The sequence below is a fragment of the Bufo bufo genome, chromosome 4 (assembly GCF_905171765.1).
Source record: "Bufo bufo chromosome 4, aBufBuf1.1, whole genome shotgun sequence".
Lineage (NCBI taxonomy): Eukaryota > Metazoa > Chordata > Amphibia > Anura > Bufonidae > Bufo > Bufo bufo.
The window spans coordinates 115,159,583-115,169,721 of NC_053392.1; positions in this window are offsets into that span (position 1 = coordinate 115,159,583).

The window sequence follows — 10,139 nt, forward strand, 5'->3', positions numbered from 1 at the left end:
CAACTCTGACGAAGCTGACAACCCATTTATCGCCTGCACCACCCCCAAGTTATCACAGTGAAACCGTACCTTTCTATCCCGGAACACTTCCCCCCACAACACCACCGCCGCCACAATAGGAAACAGTTCCAACAAAGCCACGTTCTTCACCCAACCTCTTTCCACCCAGCTGTCCGGCCACCGCCCCGCACACCACTGCCCCCGGCAATAGACCCCAAAACCCTCGCTCCCCGCTGCATCCGAAAACAACTCAAAATCAAACGAATTCACCACATCACCCATAAATAGAGAGCGACCGTTATAACGTTCCAAAAAGGAACCCCACACTCTCAAGTCCGCTCTCAACTCCTTCCCTAAATGTACATAGTGATGTGGTGAGACCACCCCCGCCGTCGCCATAGCCAACCTTCTACAGAACACCCTCCCCATAGGCATAATCCGGCACGCAAAATTTAGTTTACCGAGCAGCGACTGAAGCTCCCGCAACTGCAGTTTCTTCAAACGACACGCCCTCGCAACTTCCCCCTTTAAATCCCCTAACTTATCTAAGGGCAACCTACATTCCATCCTATCCATATCAATCACTATCCCTAAAAAACTCAACTCCGTGACTGGCCCAACCGTCTTCTCCGTGGCCAACGGTACACCGAAAACCCCAAACAACGACTCTAAGGTATGCAACAACAAGGCGCACACCCTATAACCCGACGGACCAATACATATGAAATCGTCCAGGTAATGAATAATAGACTCACAACCCGACGAATCCGCCACTGCCCATTCCAAAAATGAGCTAAACGCCTCAAAATACGTGCAGGACAGGGAACAGCCCATAGGCAAACACCTATCCACAAAAAACACACCCCAACAAGTGTAAACAATCTGGGTGAACCGGTAGCAACCTGAACGCAGCCTTGATGTCAGTCTTTGCTAATAGCGCCCCCCTCCCAAACTTCTTAACCCACTGCACTGCCGCATCGAATGAGGTATAAACCACCGAACACAAGGCGGGGTCTATACAGTCATTGAAACTTATTCATCTCCTTCTTCGAAACCACTCCCAACGGTGGCACCCATAAATTCGGCAATAGTGGGGCCAAAAAGGGGCCCGCCATCCTGCCTAGACTGACCTCCTTGCTAAGTTTCTCCGCCACTACCTCCGGATGCTCCAACACTGACCTCAGATTTTTTATAACCAAAACCGCTTCACCCCGAGCAAACGGGATCTGAAACCCAACTGAAAAACCTTCCCGCAATAAAACTGCCGCCTCCCTATCCGGATATTTGTCTAGGAACGGGCCCATCCTTCCCAGACGTACCGGCGTCTCCCCCTTTGCTATTGAAATCCCCCCCCCTGTCTGTTACCCCTAAAGCACCGCGCCGCACCGTGTGAACCTCCGCACACCGAGCACTCGTGTTTAAATTTACACTTTGCTCCGAATTTACATGTTCCGTCATTAAATGCGAAACAAAGCCCCTTTGCTGAAGCTGCCGCAACATTGGGCTGCCCACCGCCTCCTGCCTCCCCCAAAAGGACTGGCCCTGTCTCACCGGCGCGGTAACCTTCAACCACAAAGCTATATCCTTGTGATCCCACTTAATTTCGGGCCGCACCGCCTTCCGCTGCCAGAACTGTTCGTCGTACCGCAGCCACGCTATCCCCCCATACACCCTGTACGCCTCCCCAACTGCATCCAAATAACAAAACAATGCCGAACAGCACTCCGGCGCCTTCTCCCCATCACGCTCGCTAATATCGCGAACGCCTTCAGCCAGTTTGCAAATGTCCACGGTATCAGGCGGTATCTTTGCTTCTCTTCCTCCTCCTTCTTACCCTCATCCCGTCTCGCCTTATCCATGTTAAATTTATCTAAAGGAAGCAAAGAAAAAATCTCTGCATACTCCCCCTTCCAAATCTTTTCCCTCACCTCCTGTTTCAAATGTGCCCCCAATGGGCCCTCAAAGCAGACATAAACCTCCCCTCTTGCCCTATCGTCCATCCGAACCGTCTCGTCCTCAACCGCGCCCCCCGCCTGCGTCTGCACCGACGACACCGCAGACCCCACACCCGAACCGGCCCCCACAACCGCACTCGCTTCCCCAGAGGGACCGGACACCCCCCACGCTGGTAACGGAGATGCCCCCCCATAGCCGCAAGCAAACCTGCCAGTCCCCCTAACAATTGCCCCAAACCCCTGCTAACATCTACTGGGGACCCCCCAACACCCCCAGCCCCCCCAACAAACTGTGCTAACGTTCCCCAAGAGGCCTCACCTGGCTGCCTGGGTGCTGTGTCCCCACCAGCCGTAAATCCGGACTCCTGCTGATCATCCCTCCGCGTCGCCGCCTCTTCTTCCAGTCCCCTAGCCAGGCCCAGGCTAGAGACGTTCAGACATCCATCTTCCCGGGCTGCAGGACAGTGGGCGGAGCATCCTCTTCCTGGAACTGTGATCACCGAAGCCAGGGGTCTGCCGCCGGACACCATTTCGACTGCAGCAGCCCCGTTCCTCCTGACGTCCTGCACACGCTGGGGGGTCACAGCCTCCGGTTCCGGGCTGGAGACCCCCGCACCTGGTCCCTCTCCCACGCCGTCCGTCATTGAAGAACGAGGTGACCGGGCCCGGCCACCTCGCAGGCTCCGCCTACTGGTCGGATTCCTCCCACGCCGGGGAGTAACGGAGGAAGCGTTCCCCGCCGACCCCCGGCGTGGAGGGTCCCTTGAGGGGCTCCGTTTGTGACGCTGAGCCTTAGCAGGGGGCTGAGCCGACTGAGAAGCCGGCGGGCTGTAGCGTGCCGGCGGCCTGGCCCGCCGCGGCCAGTTTAACACTGGCTGAGGCCCAGCCAGAGACTCAGCTGCCCCCTGGAGCATCTGCTGCACCTGCTCCTGGATCCAGTCGGCGCCGCAGACCTCCGCTTCTGCCCTCAACCGAGCGATGGTCTCCTCCAGCTGTTCCATGATGGTCTCCAGCTCAAATTTACAGGTACCAGCTCTTTCCAGGATCCTACAAAATGGCCCCCGATCTTCCCTCTGCTTCCCTATTTAACCCCTTAACCACACCCCTACACTCAAACCACCCAATCCCCCACTTTCCCCAATTCCTCCTCCCATCCCCTCTAAACTCCACCTAACCTACTAACTGGGGTCTCCCTAAACCAAACCCCCGTCATGATGCCCTCCCCTAAGGCTACGCCCCTCAGTCCGGCCATAACTTTACACAGGAGATGTGGCGCAGCTAATGTTACTGTCTGCAGCAGACACCGTCTACGTAAAAAATACACTGGATGTCGCAGATATTTTTTGGATGCGCACACTTTACACTGGAGATGTGGGCGCAGCTAATGTCACTGTCCGGAGCGGTCACCGTCTAGGAAAAAGTACACTGGATGTCACAGATATTCTTTGGATGCGCACACATTACACAGGAGATGTGGCGCAGCTAATGTCACTGTCCGCAGCGGACACCGTCTACAGAAAAAGGACACTGTATATCACAGATATTTTTTTGATGTGCACACTTTACACAGGAGATGTGGCGCAGCTAATGTTACTGTCCACAGCAGACACCATCTACGGAAAAAGTACACTGGATGTCAGATATTTTTTGGATGCGCCCACTTTACACTGGAGATGTGGTGCAGCTAATGTCACTGTCCGCAGTGGACACCGTCTACAGAAAAAGTACACTGTATGTCACAGATAAAAAAAAATTGCACACACGTTACACTGTAGATGTGGTACTGGTTATGTCACTGTCAGAAGCGGACACCGTCTATTGAAAAAGTACACTGTATGTCAGATATTTTTTGGATGCGCACACTTTACACAGGAGATGTGGCGCAGCTAATGTCACTGTCTGCAGCGGACACCGTCCACGTAAAAAGTACACTGGATGTCACAGATATTTTTTGGATGCGCACACTTTACACTGGAGATGTGGCGCAGCTAACGACACTGTCAGAAGCGGACACCGTCCATTGAAAAAGTACACTGTATATCACAGATTTTTTTTGCATGTGCACGTTACACTTCAGATGTGGCGCAGCTAATGTCACTGTCAAAAGCGGACACCGTCTACGGAAAAAGTACACTGGATGTCAGATATTTTTTGGATGCTCACACTTTACACTGGAGATATGGAGCAGCTAATGACGCTGTCTGCAGCGGCCTAACTATTGTACGCTATTTAGCACAGGATGCGCTAAAAATAGATATTGCTGTCACACACAATAGTCCTTAGAAGGACATTTGGGTCTGTAAAGTTTTAGCAATTTAGCGCAGGTTGCGCTAAAAACATAGATTGCTGCTGCCAGACACAATAGTCCTTAAAAGGACTTTTGGGTCTCTGAAAAGTTTTGGTGGTAAAAATATTATTAAATCACTCCCTACACTGTCTGTACCTTCTTCAGCACAGCTCTCCCTGACTAAGAATGAGCCGAACATGTGTATATAGCACCCAAAGACGCATTCCGGGCCAGCCAATCACTGTAATGCCAGAAGCCAACATGGCTACGGCATTACAGTGAGGGCAGTACTTACCTGCACATTTATTGGCTGCGTAGCAGGCAAGAAACGTGTGGGGCGGAGACTCGAGCATTGCGCTCGAGCACATGCGGTATTCGGCCGAATACCGCCATTTGCCGAGCATCAAGATACTCGAGCCATACTGGTGTACGGCCAAGCATGCTCGATCATCACTATAAAGAACATTTATTAAGTGATGTTTCTATAAGATTTGCAGAGAGGGCAATCGCCGAAGACATAGTTATACTGTAGGTGGTGATGAGGTAGCAGTCACATCTGGACCTAAGGACCCTTATGCTTGAGGTGGCCCAAAGATCTTTATGCCACATAAGTAGTCATTAATATTATAAATGGTACCATACATGGTAGCTGGGGGGTGCTCGGAAGTCAGTACTCTGACAAATGCATTAAGTGACACTGCTCTGCAATTTACACAAAAGTGCTTTCTTTGTCTTGTACAGTTCCTGTCCCGTTGTTTTCGGTTACTATTGACCCTATTGACGAGGGACATATGATAAGCCAAGTCAGGAGAAACATACTAACTAAGTTTCTAGCTAGAGAATCACCTGAGTAGTGGGTGACATAATGGACTGTGATAGGTAAAACCAGTTGGAATGTGCAAATAGCCTTGGCTGAGATGGACTCAGGCCTATCTAAGCCTGTGTAAAGAGTGTGCTGAGCAGCTAGTAAAGCAGGAAGGAGGTATTTTCATCATCATCACTACAACCAGAGGAAGACCTACGCACAGAGTTGTTGACGCTTATTGAGAGAGGTGCAGCTCCAAAGAAACAAGTAAGTATTTTGCCAACAGTGTAGCAAGTTATCTTAGTGGTTCTTTCTCTTTAATTCATTGGTTAGTGGTACCAGGTACCTGACTGCGTTCCAAAGGTCTAAAGCAACTTTATATGCTTACTGAGCACTGAAGACCTTTAGGAGCCTGCTCATTTGTTCACAGCATAGGTGATTGTTACTTACTTTACTTTGTATCATATATATATATATATATATATACACTGCTCAAAAAAATAAAGGGAACACAAAAATAACACATCCTAGATCTGAATTAATTTAATATTCTTCTGAAATACTTTGTTCTTTACATAGTTGAATGTGCTGACAACAAAATCACACAAAAAAAAAAGAATGGAAATCAAATTTTTTAACCCATGGAGGTCTGGATTTGGAGTCACCCTCAAAATTAAAGTGGAAAAACACACTACAGGCTGATCCAACTTTGATGTAATGTCCTTAAAACAAGTCAAAATGAGGCTCAGTAGTGTGTATGGCCTCCACGTGCCTGTATGACCTCCCTACAACGCCTGTGCATGCTCCTGATGAGCTGGCGGACGGTCTCCTGAGGGATCTCCTCCCAGACCTGGACTAAAGCATCTGCCAACTGCTGGACAGTCTGTGGTGCAACGTGACGTTGGTGGATAGAGCGAGACGTGATATCCAAGATGTGCTCAATTGGATTCAGGTCTGGGGAACTGGCGGGCCAGTCCATAGCATCAATGCCTTCGTCTTGCAGGAACTGCTGACACACTCCAGCCACATGAGGTCTAGCATTGTCTTGCATTAGGAGGAACCCAGGGCCAACCGCACCAGCATATGGTCTCACAAGGGGTCTGAGGATCTCATCTCGGTACCTAATGGCAGTCAGGCTACCTCTGGCGAGCACATGGAGGGCTGTGCGGCCCTCCAAAGAAATGCCATCCCACACCATAACTGACCTAATGCCAAACCGGTCATGCTGGAGGATGTTGCAGGCAGCAGAACATTCTCCACGGCGTCTCCAGACTCTGTCACATCTGTCACATGTGCTCAGTGTGAACCTGCTTTCATCTGTGAAGAGCACAGGGCGCCAGTGGCGAATTTGCCAATCTTGGTGTTTTCTGGCAAATGCCAAACGTCCTGCACGGTGTTGGACTGTAAGCACAACCCCCACCTGTGGACGTCGGGCCCTCATATCACCCTCATGGAGTCTGTTTCTGACCGTTTGAGCAGACACATGCACATTTGTGGCCTGCTGGAGGTCATTTTGCAGGGCTCTGGCAGTGCTCCTCCTGTTCCTCCTTGCACAAAGACAGAGGTAGCGGTCCTGCTGCTGGGTTGTTGCCCTCCTACGGCCTCCTCCACGTCTCCTGATGTACTGGCCTGTCTCCTGGTAGCGCCTCCATGCTCTGGACACTACGCTGACAGACACAGCAAACCTTCTTGCCACAGCTCACATTGATGTGCCATCCTGGATAAGCTGCACTACCTGAGCCACTTGTGTGGGTTGTAGACTCCGTCTCATGCTACCACTAGAGTGAAAGCACCGCCAGCATTCAAAAGTGACCAAAACATCAGCCAGGAAGCATAGGAACTGAGAAGTGGTCAGGTCACCACCTGCAGAACCACTCCTTTATTGGGGGTGTCTTGCTAATTGCCTTAAATTTCCACCTGTTGTCTATCCCATTTGCACAACAGCATGTGAAATTGATTGTCACTCAGTGTTGCTTCCTAAGCGGACAGTTTGATTTCACAGAAGTGTGATTGACTTGGAGTTACATTGTGTTGTTTAAGTGTTCCCTTTATTTTTTTGAGCAGTGTATATATACAGTTGTGTTCAAAATAATAGCAGCGTGTTTAAAAAAGTGAATAAAGTTCAAAGTCCTAAATAGCTTTTATTTCCATACACACAAATGCATTGGGAACACTACACATTATATTCCAAATCAAAACATGAAGAAAAATATTTCAAATTTGTGTTGTTCCTCTAAAAAAAATTAAGAAAAGTGAATATTTGACTGTTCAAAAAAATTGCAGTGTTTGTATTCTTCTTTACAAACTCAAACATTCACTATATAAACTGAAAAATGTTTGAAGATTTTGCTTTCCTTTGAATCACTTCACTAATATTTAGTTGTATAACCACTGTTTCTGAGACATCTGTGTTGCATGGAGTCAATCAACTTCTGGCCCCTGTGAACAGGTATTCCAGCCCAGGATGATTGGACTACATACCACAGTTCTTCTCTATTTCTTGGTTTTGCCTCAGAAACTGCAATTTCACACCACAAGTTTTCTATTGGATTAAGATCCGGAGATGGGGCTGGCCACTCCATAACGTCAAACTTGTTGGTCTGGAACCAGGATGTTGCACGTTTACTGGTGTGCTTGGGGTCGTTGTCTTCTTGGAACACCCATTTCAAGGGCATTTCCTCTTCAGCATAAGGCAGCATGACCTCTTCAAGTATTCTGATGTATTCAAACTGATCCATGATCCCTGGTATGCGATAAATAGGCCCAACACCTTAGTATGAGAAACATCCCCATATCATGATGCTTGCGCCACCATGCTTCACTGTCTTCACAGTGTACTGTGGCTTGAATTCAGTGTTTGGGGGTCATCTGACAAACTGTCTCCGGCCACTAGACCCAAAAAGAACAATCAGTCCCCAAAATGTCTCTTTAGGCCAGTCAATGTGCTCTTTGGCAAATTATAACCTCTTCAGCACATGTCTGTTTTTCAGCAGTTGGACTTTGCGGGGGCTTCTTGCAGATAGCTTGGCTTCACATAGGCGTCTTCTAATTGTAACAGTACTCACAGGTAACTTTAGACCTTCTTTGATCTTCCTGGAGCTGATTGTTGGCTGAGTCCTTGCCATGTGGGTTATTCTTCTATCCATTTGAATGGTAGTTTTTCGATTTCTACCACGTCTTTCAGGTTTTGGTTGCCATTTTAAAGCATTTACGATCATTTTAGCTGAGCAGCCTATCATTTTCTGCACTTCTTCATTTGTTTTCCTCACTCCAATCAACTTTTTAATCAAGGTATGCTGTTCTTCTGGACAATGTCTGGAACGACCCATTTTCCTCAGAATTTCAGAGAGAAATGCACTGTAACCAGCATGTACAACATTTGCTGCCATCCTTCCTTAAATAAGGGCAATCATTTCCACAAGTTTTTCAAAGAATGAATGACCTCACTCATTGAACTCCACACTGGATTATTATTATTATTATTATTATTATTATTATTATTATTATTATTATTTTGAACATGCCCCTTTCAATTAGTGATTGAATTACACCGAATCAGCAGCATGCATGTCATGACTGTTGGGTCTGTTGGGTTTCTATTACTGTACTACACCTGCTAGTAAATTATTTGCCATGTAGAAATATAATTTCTACCAAAAACAGTGATTGATCAGGTTAGTGATGTCTGCCTGCTATTATTTTGAACACAACTGTATATATATATATTTATATATATATATATATATATATATATAATATTTTAGAATAGCATATTAGTGTGTTTTACAGTACTAAAGGTAGCGGTTTGTACCAGTCTAAGTGATAATGTGAAATATTTGTCCAAAATCTATGTTGGTGCATTTCCAGACAGTATAAGTGTTGGTGTAATAATGGGAGGGGGGGGGAGATAGTCGCATAGTAGATGTACAACTTGTGCTTTACACAAGAGAAAGCTTATTTCGGAATCTGCATATATTAACACACATTAACATTGACATTAGGCCCACATCTGTTAATGGCACCAATATTGCATTATTTACAAAGTCAACTGTCAGTAGCCGTGTCTTCACTATGTTTGTGGAAAGGGAAGGACATTGTATTGCACCTCACTGTTTTTAAATTCCAGAAAACAGAATAGCAAAAAAGGCTAAACTTTGTGTGACTGCGTACATTTAGGCCCAAAAATGTCAGTGATACGGAAGAGTTCCAAATAAAAGACCCAGGGCCATAAGGTGGGTAGTAGCAGGACCAGCTATCAAGCCAGAAGTAGTAGTAGTGGTAGTGGTAGTAGGCTGCAGTTGTCCCTTCTGGCTTCAGAAAGGCACAAGATTACCATTGAGGAAAAAGAGGATAAGATAGGCTCACTCCTCCTCTCAATCATAGGATAATGTGGAGATGACTTCTGAGTCTGACACCGTACCATGGACAGGTATGAAAAAATTATTATACGGTAAGTGGTGCTTTTCCGGGAGTGGACCCGGAGACAGCAAGGGGGCGGCAAGGAGCAAAAGTGTTAGCAAGATGTGAAGCTAGATGCGTTTAGTTAAGTTAAAATGGGCATAATTAAATCATGTCCACAGTGACATTAATTAAAATCTGTGGTTATAAACATACATTGCATCATTCATATTGCCACTGATGGCAGTGTGAGGTGGAGTGGGACTTACTTTACCGGGGAGGGAAGTAAAGGATAAGCACAATACACCAATACTTGCACCTCCCACGCTGAGGTTGCTTGTAGATGATAAAAGTGGCTTCTCTAGTCCCCAAAAGATGGCACCAAAGGCTCCTGGATTAGTGGAAGTCTTTATTTTTATTTATTGAAAATAAAGACTTCCACTAAATAAATATATATTTATTTATTTATTTTAATTACACATTTATTTTGTGCCATACATTTTTTACAATTACTAACAAAATATATAAATTAAATTTAGCCTCTATTTCTGAAATGTTTCTCCTAGGATTTGAACTCACAACCTTCTACATTAGAGCCAAGAACCTTAACCACTTCGCTATAGAGCTGCATGTTAACCTGCTGTTAAATATAAAATGATACTACTATGAGGTTTTTCTTTCATAGTTTATCATT